A 12481-nucleotide genomic window follows, 5' to 3' on the forward strand; every position below is an offset into this window, starting at 1 on the left:
AGTCTTCCTCCCTGTGACAGGCAGTGGGTCATCTGTCTTGGGAGATATTGGGCCCCATCCACTCCGAAGAGGAACTCTTGGCCCCGCTAGTCCAGGTGCACAAACCGCCTTGGCAATTGATCTGTCCTCAGCAAGTTGTCTGTCCGTTCTGCCAAGAGTCCCCGCTATGTGTCAGGACTTGCACTAGGCCTGGGGGCACAGCTCTGCAGCACACTGGCCCGGGATCTTTTTGGGGACCTAGGAGGTGAGCGCGGCTGTTCTCTCCACCATCGGGCCCCACCCTGGGCGTGCCGGTTCCCTCCAGGTTCAACGACATCTGTCAGGACTGGTGGCTGCGGCAGTTTGTTGGCTGGGTGTTGTACGAACAGGAGGTGACCCTGCCGGAGCAATGGACCCAGCACCTGCGCACAAGAGTGGTGCTGAGGATTGCCAGTGCCCACTCCTATGCCACTGTGGTCAGTGCAGCCAGGAGCAGGCAGGGTAGGTGGGTGGGCATGGCTGCTGAACAGCATGGGACCCCCAGCAGCCACCTACAGCCTGTCTCCTGGGGTGGGATGGTGGGGGGCCCTGCCCTGCCCTGGGGGCTGTGCCCTGTGTAGGGGGATAGGTGGCCTGATCTACACCCCTGGGATGCCATTCTTCCTGTCTGGCTGGCAGGCCCCTGAGCCCCATGCTGCAGGTTATGTGAGGGAGTGCCTGATAGCAGGGCCCCTCCTCATGCCCCAACCTGCTGCCCCCTCCTCATATCTCCTGTGTCTGCAGTGGGTGAATGGGGTCGACACGCTAGAGCATGAGAGACCGACAGCAGCAGTCTGGTCCAGGTGGCCCCTGTCCTCCTGCCCCCGCATCACTATCACCATCAATAATAACGCTCACCCTGACACCAGGGACCATCTGCTACATGATCAACACCTCCAAGTGGATACCATCCTGTCTCCACCGCACGCACCTACCTTCCCATCCCACCCTGTGGTCTTCCTGCTAGGGACAGGGTGGCCTTGGCAGAGTGGAGGCCCTGGATCTGAGGAGGCCTGTGAGCTGAGGTCAAGGGACTCAAGGCAAGGGCCCAGCGAACCACTGTCCTCCGACCCTAGGTATCCCAAGGGTTACTTTGTCCAGAACACAGACTTTGACTTCTTCAACTACGCAGGACTGCGGCGGTCTGTGCTTCTGTACACGACACCTACCACCTACATCGATGACATCACCATCACCACCGGCGTGGAGCACGACAGTGCTGGTAGGATCCTCCCTCAGTGGGGCCCAGGGTGGCTCTGTTTGTTTCCTGTTTGGAAAGCTCTCCCAGGGAAAAGGTTCTCCCAGCATCTCTGAACCCTCATAGTTTCCTATCTACCTATGAAGGTAAAATCCAGGCTGACTGGGGCACAGGCTCCCGAAATTACCCGTGTGGTTGACCTCACTTGGAGAAGAGGGGTCTGGCCTAATGTCACACAGCTCAGGGTGGCAATCCTGTCCCTTCCCCACCGTGCTGCTGTCACTCCAGCTCCCCTTGCTACACATCGTGCTCAAGGAATAGGCAGCTTCGGGGGGCCGGGCATGGTGGCTCATGCCTGTCCTCTCAGCTCTTTGCAAGGAGGCCCTGGTAGGAGGATCACTTGAGGCCAGGAGTTCAAGACCAGCCTGGGCAACATAGCAAGACCATCACTACAAAAAATTAAAAAATTAGCCAGGCATGGTGATGCATGCTGGTAGTCCCAGCTGCTGAGGCAGGAGAATCACTTGAGCCTGGGAGGTCAAGGGTGCAGTGAGCTATGACTGTGCCACTGCACTCCAGTCTGGGTAACAGAGGGAGACCCTGTCTTATTTTTTTTTTTTTTTTTGAGACAGAGTCTTGCTCTCTCGCCCAGGCTGGATGGCAGTGGTGCGATCTCAGCTCACTGCAACCTCCGCCTCCCGGATTCAAAGGATTCTCCTGCCTCAGCCTCCTGAGTAGCTGGGATTATGGGCACCTGCCACCATGCCTGGTTAGTTTTGTATTTTTTTAGTAGAGGCAGGGTTTCACCATGTTGGCCTGGTTGGACTTGAACTCCTGACCTGAGGTGATCCACCCACCTTGGCCTCCCAGAGTGTAAGGATTTTTTAAGTTTTCTTTTCATTTTTAAAATATATCTTTTTCTTTTTCTGAGATGAGGCCTTGCACGGTCGCCTAGGCTGGAGTGCAGTGGCGAGATTATTGACAGTGTTTTGTGGCCGCAGTTCCAAATTTAAAAGAATTTAGTCTGGGTGCGGTGGTTAATGCCTGTCATTCCAGCACTTTGGAAGGCTGAGGTGGACAGACTGCTTGAGCTCAAAAGTTTGAGACCCACCTGGGCAACATAGTGAGACCCTGTCTCAAAATAAATAAATTAAATAAATAAATAAATAAGAACTTAAACAAGAATAAAGGGCTGTGATTAATATATTAAGTCCTATAAGCATATGGTGATGTTTGATCAGGAGAATGAAGCCACCATTACAGAGTTCTCCTATTAATGGTGGGGGGCAAGGCAAGGTTAGTAAGATTTGCTATAAGTCTTCAAAAGGCTATTAGTGGGAGTAGTGTTTGAAGCTCTCGAGAGAGTAATATGATTCGGCTATGGATTCACTCATAGTTTGAATCTGCTAGGCAGAATAGTAAGGACAAAGTAAGTCCATGGGCAATTATGAGGGTAATTGCACCAGTAAAGCTTCAGGGCGTTTGAATGAAGATAGCCATAGTAACAAGTGCTGTATGACTTACGGAGGAATATGCAATAAGTGATTTTAGATCAGTTTGTCATAGACAAATAGAGCTTATCATAACTATCCCTCATAAGGATAACATGTGGAAGGGGTAGGCTATATATTCTGTCAGGGGGCTGAGGATAAGGGTAAGCCGTATTATGCTGTAGCCGCCTGGTTTTAGGAGAACCGCTGCAAGTACTATTGAGCCAGCAACAGGGGCTTCTATGTGGGCTTTAGGAAGTCGTAGGTGAAGTCATATAGGGGTATTTTTACTATAAAAGCCATAATACATGCTAATCATATATGGTTATTGGATCAGAAAATTAATAGTTCTTGGGTGTTAAATATTATTATGTTCAGTGAACCTAAGGTATTTCGAGTATAAATAAGTATAATAGGTAGGGGGAGAGATCCCATTAGTGTATAAAATAAGAAATACGAGCTTGCATTGAGGCGTTCTGGTTGGTTACCTCAGGGGGTGATAATAATTAAGGTAGGGATAAGCGTAGCTTCAAAGAGTATATAAAATATAATTAGTTCTGTGACTGTGAATGCCATAATTTAAAAAAAATTATAGGGAAATCAATATGGAAATATAGAGCTTTTTCCATAGGGGTGACTCCTGGGAGAGGTGGTACTGGCTTGCTATAATTATAAGAGGTAGTAGTCAGGCTGTTAAGATTAGAAGGGGTGATGTCAGCGATCAGAAGAGAAAGTTAATGAGAAGTTGCATAGATTGCTGAATTGATTAAAAAATAATAGGGCAATGAAGCTGATGATTAGGCTGTGAATAGTCGTATTGATTTAGATTATTGAGTTTTTAGAGAGTCATGTTATTGATAGCAGTATAATTGTTGGAATAATAATTTTTAGCATTGAAGTAAATTTAGGTTACGTACATAATCTAGGCCATACGTGTTGGAGATTGAAACTAGTAAGGCGAGGCCCACTGCAGCTTTGCAGGCAGCAAATACTGGGAGGGTAATGGGTATTATGAATGCTAGGGTGAAATGTATATTTAAAGTTATAAGGGTATTTATGATGAATAATGATAATATTATTCCTTCTAGGCATATTAGGGATGCTATCAGGTGGGATCGATAGATTAATATCCCCAGAAGTGATATGGTATATGCTAATATGATATTGATATAAATAGAAGGCATTTGGTAAATATGTTCTATTATAATCTAATGAGTCAGAATCATTTATTTTGGCTTAAACTATCTACCAATTCAGTTCAGTCTAATCCTTTTTGAGTTCATTCATAAGTTAACCCTAGTACTAAAATGATAACTAGTATAAGGGCTGTGCTGATTGTTAGTGTCAGGTTGTTTGTTTGAAGAGCTCATGGCAAGGGTAATCGGGCGATTTCTAAGTCAAATAGGAGGAATGTGATGGCTACTAGAAAAAATTTTATGGGGGGGGAATGCAGGCGGAGGATAATGGGTCAAATCTGCATTTGTAGGGGCTGGATTTTTCTATATAAATATTAAGTTGTGGGAGCCATAATGTAATAACTATTAGTGATAAGGCTAATAGGGTGTTGATTACTAGGGCTAGTATTAGGTTAATTACTGTTTTTCAGATGTTGTCAAAACTAATTGATTGGAAGTCAGTAGTACTCTTTATACTAAAAGAGTAAGATCCTCATCAGTAAATAGAAATATACAAGAATAGTCATACTACATCTACAGAGTGTCAATATCAGGCAGCGGCTTCGAAGCCAAAGTGATGGCTAGATGTAAAGTGATATTTTAATTGGCAGAAGAGACAGATAGTGAGGAATGTTGATCCAATAATGACGTGAAGTCCGTGAAAGGCTGTAGCTATAAAGAATGTTGAGCCATAAATTCATCAGAAATAGCAAAGGGAGCCTCAAAGTATTCTGAGACTTGTAGGAGGGTGAAGTAAATACCTGAGGTAATTGTGATAAGTAGTGCTTCAGTTATTTGTTTTTGATTATTTTCTAGTAGGCTGTGATGGGCTCAAGTAATTGAAATCCCTGATGCAAGAGGGGTACTTCCAGAGGGTTGAGGGGAGAAATGCCTGTTGGGGGTCAGTGTCCTCCTAGTTCTTGAGTTGGGGCTAGACTGGAATGGTAGAATGCCCAGAAGAATCCAGCAAAGAAAAATACTTCTGAGATAATAAATAAATTCCATATCAGAGGCCTTTCGGACAATTGTTGTATGGTGGCATTGAAATGTACTTTCTGGGATAATATCACGTCACCATTAATATATAGTCAGTGTATTGGTTAGTAGGCCTAAAGTTAAAAGAGTAATAGAGTTAAAGTGAGATCATATAGCTAGGCCAGATGTTATTAGGAGAGCTGAGAGAGCCCCTGTTAATGGCCAAGGGCTGAGTTTGACTAAATGAGAGGTGTGTGTTTGGTGGGTCATTATGTGTTGTCATATAAATAAAGGCTTACTAATAGTGTAAAGACATAAGCTTGGATAAGGGCCACAGCGAATTCGAGAGTGGTCAATAGAATTAGAATAATAAGGGTAATTGAAGCTGTGGGAAGGTTAATAGTTGATAATACTAGTGTGGCTCCTCCAATAAGTGTATGAGTAAGTGACTGGCCGTAATATTGGCTGTTAAATGTACAACTAGTGCCATTGGTTGAATAAGTAGACTAATGGTTTCGATGATTACTAGTATAGGGGTAAGTGATATGGGCGTGCCTTGCAGGAAGAGAGCTAAGGAGTTTTTAGTTTTAAAGTGGAACCTGTGATTACTGTTCCTGCTCATAAGTGGATTGCTATACCGAGATTTATTGATAGTTGAGTAGTTGGTGTAAATGAGTGGGGTAGAAGCCCAAGGAGATTGGTTAAGGCAATAAAGAGAATTAGGGATATTAGTATAAGGGATCAGGTTCGTCCTTTAATATTATGTGTGATTATTATTTGTTTTAGAACAAGTTGAACTAGTCATTGTTGAATAGAAATCAATCTTGTATTAATTATATTAATATTAATTAGATAGTTATTAGATGATACTAATTAGATAATATTAATTAGATAGTATATTAATTAAATAGTTGGAGGTTGGAAGGAGTGTGGTGGGAAACAAGATGATTAGTGCTGCTGCGGGTAAACCTAGGATTGTCGGGGCAGTAAATGAGGTGAACAGATTTTCGTTCATTTTAGTTCTCAAGGGTTGTTATGTTTTTGTGTTTCAATTATTTTTGGTGTAGGGGGTGTATGGTAAATGAAATTTGATAGTTTTAATTGAATAATCGAGAATAAAGTTATGATTGTTGATATAATAATAATAGGTCATGTGGAAGTATCTCGTTGAGGAATTCACTGTAGAGAGGTGTGATTTCTGTCAGAAGAAGTCTTTAAAAGGTTAACCCTGGGGTAGCTTTACAGTGAGATTATAGTGTGGATATAGACCAAGTTTTGAAAGTTTTTAATGGGACTAATTTTAAAACAATAGATATAAAGCTGTGGTTAGATCCACACATTTCTGAGCGTTGTCCATAGTAGAGGCCTGGTCATGTAGTGGTTAAGGCAAATTGGTTTAAGCGTCCAGGGATTGCATCTGTTTTTAACCCTAATGAGGGAATAGTTCATGAGTGCAGGACATCTTTGGATGAGATTAACATGCGGATGGGAATTTCTATTGAGAGGATGCTTGGTTATCGAATTTGAGGAGTTGAAGTTCTTCTGGTTTTAAGTTGGCTGTTGGAAGTATATAAGAATCGAAGCTTAATTCTTCATAATCTATATACTCGTAGCTTCAATACCATTGATGTCCAATTGTTTTAATGGTGAGAGGGGGGTTATTGATTTCATCTGTTACATACAGAATACATAGGGATGGGAGGGCAATTAAGATTAAGCTGATGGCAGGCAAGACAGGTCAGACAGTCTTTATTTCTTGGGCATCTATAGTGCTAGTATGAATCAGCTTTGTTGTATTAGAGAAATAATGTATAGAACCAGGAAACTAATTAGGAAAATAATTATAAGAGTGTGGTCATGGAAGGTAAGTAGTTCTTCTATAGTAGGGGATGAAGCATCTTGAAGACCTAATTGAACTGGATGGGCCATTAAGATATATAGGGCTTAACCTATAACTTAACTTTGACAAAGTTATGAAATAATTTTATTAATATCTTATTGAGAAAGTCATAGACGTTATGGGATTGACTTGAAACAGTCTCTGGAGGTTCGATTCCTTCCTTTTTCGCTTAGGTCTTCATGTAGGTTGGTTCTTCAAATGTGTGATAGGGCGGTGGACAGCCATATAGTCATTCTGAGTTGGTAGATGGTTGCACAATTGTTAGAACTTTTCGTTTTGAAGCGAAGCCTTCTCAGATCATGAAAATTATTAGCGTTACTGCTATTAGGGAAATAAATGAGCCTACGAATGAAATAGTATCTCATGCGGTGTATGCACTGGGATAATTGGAGTGATGGCGAGGCATACTGGATAGGCTGTGGAAATGCTGCAGGGAAAAAAGTTAAATTGACACATAAATATGATGGCAAAGTGAGTTTTAGCATAGATTTGATTGAGTGTATAACCTGAAAATAGGGGGAATCAGTGGACAAAGCCTTCTATAACAGCAAATATGGCTCCTATTGATAAGACATAATGGAAATGGGCTACAACATAATATGTATCATGTAAAACAATATCTAGTTATGAATTGGCTAGTACAATGCCGGTTAAACCTCCTACTGTAAAAAGGAAAATAAATCCCAGGGCTCAGAGTATTGCGGGAGATCATTTGATGTTACCGCCGTGTAATGTAGCTAATCAGCTAAAGACTTTGACATGAGTAGGAATAGCAATAATTATAGTAGCAGAGGTGAAGTATGCTCATGTATCTACATCTGTTCCTACTGTAAATATGTGGTGAGCCCATATGATAAACCCTAAGAAGCCAATTGATATTATGGCCTACACTATGCCCATATACCCAAATGGCTCTTTTTTCCCAGAGTAGTATGTTACGATATGGGAAATTATCCTGAAGCCCAGTAGGATGAGGATATAGACTTCAGGGTGATCAAAGAATCAGAATAAGTGCTGGTATAAGATAGGATCACCTCCACCAGCTGGGTCGAAAAAAGTAGTATTAAGATTGCAGTCTGTTAATAGTATAATAATGCTGGCGGCTAGGACTGGGAGAGAAAGGAGTAGAACTGCTGTAATTAGGACTGATCAGACGAAAAGGGGTGTGTGATATTGGGACATGGCTGGAGGTTTTATATTAATAATTGTGGTAATAAAGTTAATGGCCCCTAAAATAGAAGAGACACCTGCCAAATGGAGTGAGAAGATGGTTAAATCTACAGAGGCTCCCGCATATGTTAGGTTTCCTGCTAAGGAGGGGTAGACTGTTAGCCGGTTCCAGCACTGGCCTCTACTATAGTGGATGCAAGTAATAGCAGGAAAGAGGGTGGGAGGAGTCAGAAACTCATATTATTTATCCGGGGAAATGCTATGTCAGGGGCGTCAATTATCAGAGGGATTAACCTCCAGTTATAATTGGTATTACTATAAAGAAAATTATAACAAATGCATGAGCAGTAATGATGACATTGTAAATTTGATCATCACCTAGTAGAGTACCTGGTTGGCCCAGTTCCGCTCAAATAAGGAGGCTTAAGGCTGTACCTGCTATCCCTGCTCATGCACCGAATAGCAAGTATAATGTCCTGATATCTTTATGGTTGGTTGAGAACGATCAACAGTTGGTGAACATAAGTGAAGTGAGAAAAGGTAAAATGGCTGAGTAAGCATTAGACTGTAAATCTAAAGACAGAGGTCAAGGCCTCTTTTTTCCTGTCCCAAGGTGCTTTGCATGTTGAATTGCAAACTCAAAGGAGCAGCTTGAATCCTGCTGGGGCTTGTACGCCATTTTTCCCCCAACTGCAGGAGAAGTAGATTGAAGCCAGTTGATTAGGGTGTTTAGCTGTTAACTAAATTTTCGTGGTTTCAGTCCCACCAATCTAGCAAGGGCTTAGCTTAATTAAAGTGATTGATTTGCATTCCATTGATACAGAATAGAGTTTTTCAGTCCTTAGGGTTTTTTTTAGAAATTAAGTATAATTTACTTGCTAAGAGCTTTGAAGGCTCTTGGTCTTACTTAACCTAAATTTCTAGATTATGGATAGTGTTAGTGGAGAGATTGGTAGGAGGATGGTAGAGAAGATGATAAGTGTGGGGAGAAGTAATATGAAATATTTTTGAACTGTCATTTTATTTTTATATTATTTGATGTGGGGAATATTGTCACTGAAGTGGAGTAAACTAAGCGTATGTAAATATACAGATGGAGTAGAGTTATGATAGCTATAATGGCTGGGATAATAAGACTTATTTTTTGTAAACTCTTGAATGGTGATTCATTTAGGCAGGAATCCTATTCATGGAGGTAAACCTCCTAGGGATAATAAAATTGATAGAATTATAGATACTGACCATGTTAATTTGTTTCAGGCATGGGATAGTGATAGGGTTGTAGTGCTTGAATTCAGGCTGAGTGCTAGGAATGCAGTGGTTGTTAGGTCAAAAATGGTAATGTTTGGGTTATATATTAGTACTGCTGTTATTCAACCTATATGAATAATTGAGGAGTAGGCTAGAATTTTACATAGTTGTGTTTGGTTAAGTCCTCCTCAACTGCCTACTATAATAGATAAGATCAAGAGAGATAGGAGGATGTTCGTGTTTACTGATGGAAAAATTTGATATATAATTGAAATAGGGCCAGTTTTTGTCATGTGAGGAGTAGTATACCGAATGTTAGGGAAGTTCCTTGGGTTACTTCTGGAACTCAGAAGTGAAAAGGGGCTATCCCTAGTTTATTACTAAGCTGTTATTATTATTAAGGATGAAAGTTGATTAATAGTATTTATTGTTCACTGGAGAACAGGTTATTGAAGAGAATACTTATTATGAGGACTATAGATGCGGTTGCCCATATAAGGAAATATTTAGTGACTGCTTCTGTAGAGTGGGTTTTCTTTTTTAAATTGAGATTGGGATGAGGGCTGGTATATTTATTTCTAGGCCTGTTCAGATGAAAAATCAGTGTGAGCCTAACATTGTGATAAGTACCTGTAAAAACAGTAAGGTAAATAATAAGTTGAGCTAATGGGTTAATTAGGATGGGAAGGGTATAACCAACATTTTTGGGGTATGGGCCAGATAGCTTATTTAGCTAACCTTACTTTAGGACATGGTGTGATAGGTAGCATGGAGAATTTTGGATTCTCAGGGGTGGGTTCAATTCCTATAGTTCTAGAAATAAGAGGATTTCAACCTCTATTGTTTACTCTATCAAAGTAATTCTTTTGTCAGACATATTTCTTGTGTTTGGGGTGGGATGCTGGAGATTAGGATGGGTATTGAGATATGTCATATACAGAATACTAGTGTAAGTGGTAGAAAGTTTTTTTGTAAGAGGTGTATGAGTTGATCGTTGCGGAAACGGGGATATGCTGTTCGAATTCATAAAAATAGGTTAAGAGGAAGGTCTTGGTAATGAAATATGTAGTATAGAGTTTGGTGAATATATAGTGTGTAATGTTCCTAGAAAAAATGTAGTAGTTAGGGCATTTATTACGATAATATTCATATATTCTGTTATAAAGAAGAGGGCAAATGGACCTGCGGTATATTCGATGTTGAAACCTGAGACTTAACTCTGATTCTCCTTCTGTTAGGTCAAAAGGGGCTCAGTTAGTTTCTGCTAATGTGGAGATAAATCATATTATGGCTAGGGGTCATGATGGTAGGAGCAGTCAGAGGGACTCTTGTGTTGTGATGAGTGTATATAAATTGAATGAGCCGCTTCTCAGTAGGACTGATAACAGGATGATGGTTAGGGTGACTTCATATGAAATTGTTTGGGCGACAGCTTGTAATGCGCCGATTAGTGCATAGTTTGAATTGGATGCCCATCCTGATCATCAAATAGAGTAGACGGCTAGGCTTGATGTGGCTAGAATAAATAGGAGGCCTATATTAAAATTAATTAAAGGGTCTGGTATAGGGAGGGGAGTTCACAAAAGAAGGGCGATAGAAAGGGCTAGGGTTGGAGCAGCAATATAGAGGGCAATAGTAGATGTTGAGGGTTGTAAGGGTTCTTTGGTGAAAAGTTGTATTGCATCAGCAGATGGTTGAAATAAATAGTCCGTAGGGACCTACAGTGTTAGATTGAGATTAACATCATCTATAGTGCAAGGGCACTTTATGAAGTAGGTCCTATTTTTCTTGTCCTTTCGTACAGGGAGAAAAACAAAATAGAGAGAAACCTGTTGGAGACCAGCCTGGCCAACATGGCAAAACCCCAACTCTACTAAAAATACAAAAATTCACCAGACGAGGTGGTACACGCCTATGATCCCAGGTACTCGGAAGGCTGAGGCAGGAGAATCACCTGAACCCCGGAGGTGGAGGTTGCAGTGGGCCAAGATCACGCCACTGCACTCCAGCCTGGGGGACAGAGTGAGACTTTGTCTCAAAAAATATATATGTGTGTGTGTGTGTGTGTGTGTGTGTATGTGTATGAACACACATATATATGTATGTGTTCATATATGTATATGTATATATGTATATGTGTGTACATATATGTATATGTATATATATATATATGTATATAAAATTTTAAAAAAACAATAGAAACAAATGGCTGCCTGGGAGTGGTGGCTGCGGGGCACTCCCGTTTGTGTGGCCCAGGTCATGTCCCTCCCTCAGCCCTGGTCTCTCTTGCCTCCTGCAGGGCTGGTGAATTACCAGATCTCCTCAAGTGCAGCAACCAGATCCAGCTGGAAGTGCATCTTTTGGAGGCAGAAAACAAAGCCGTGGCCACTGGGGCCTTTACTCAGGGCCAGCTGAAGGTACCGGGTGCAGGCAGGAGCCTCTGGTGGCCTTACCTGATGCACGAACACCCCCCGATCTGTACTCATTGGAGATAATGGTGGTTTGGAACTTGGTTAAGGGAGGTCTTTTGCCCCCATCTGGGCTTCAGCAGGAGCCCAGGACAGATGAACGGCCAGGCGTGGTCCTCTGAGCTTTCTGATATTTCCCACCCTTGGTGGGAGGCCCAGTTTTTGTGTTTTTTTTTGAGATGGTCTCACTGTGTCACTCAGGCTGAAGTGCAACGGCCTGTTCACAGCTCACTGCAGCTTTGAGCTCCCAGGCTGCAGCAATCCTCCTACCTTGGCCTCCTTAGTAGCTGGGACTACAGGCACATGCCACCATGCCTGGCTAATTAAAAAAAACTGTTTTGGTAAGCCAGGCGTGGTGGCTTACACCTGTAATCCCAGGACTTTGGGAGGCTGAGGTGGGTGGATCACATGAGGCCAGGAGTTCGAGACCAGCCCATCCAACATGGTGAAACCCTGTCTCTACTAAAAATACGATAATTTGCTGGGCATGGTGGTGCATGCATGTAATCCCAGCTACTCGGGAGGCTGAGGCAAGAATTGCTTGAACTTGGGAGGCAGAGGCTGCAATGAGTTGAGATCACGCCACTGCACTCCAGCCTGGGCAACAGAGTGAGACTGTCTCCAAAAAAAAAAAAAATTTTTTTTTTATAGAGATGGGGTCTCACTCTGTTGCCAGGCTGGTCTTGAACTCCTGGACTCAAGTGATCCTCCTGCCTTAGCCTCCCAAAGCGTGGGAACTCCAGGCATGAGCCACCTCATCTGGTCAAGGGGAAGGCCCAGTTTTGAAGGGCAGGTCCCGGGGTCAGCCAGGGAAGGGCAGAGCCTCTGATTGCTGC

At 42.3% G+C, this 12481-nt stretch overlaps 2 pseudogenes; one reads left to right on the plus strand and one right to left on the minus strand.

Moving 5' to 3' along the window:
• Positions 1–295: 295 nt before the first annotated feature.
• LOC117981240 (beta-glucuronidase-like) lies at positions 296–11907 on the plus strand (annotated as a pseudogene).
• LOC117981005 (ATP synthase subunit a-like) lies at positions 5126–5871 on the minus strand (annotated as a pseudogene).
• Positions 11908–12481: the final 574 nt, after the last annotated feature.

Source organism: Pan paniscus, chromosome 6 (genome assembly GCF_029289425.2).
Source record: "Pan paniscus chromosome 6, NHGRI_mPanPan1-v2.0_pri, whole genome shotgun sequence".
Lineage (NCBI taxonomy): Eukaryota > Metazoa > Chordata > Mammalia > Primates > Hominidae > Pan > Pan paniscus.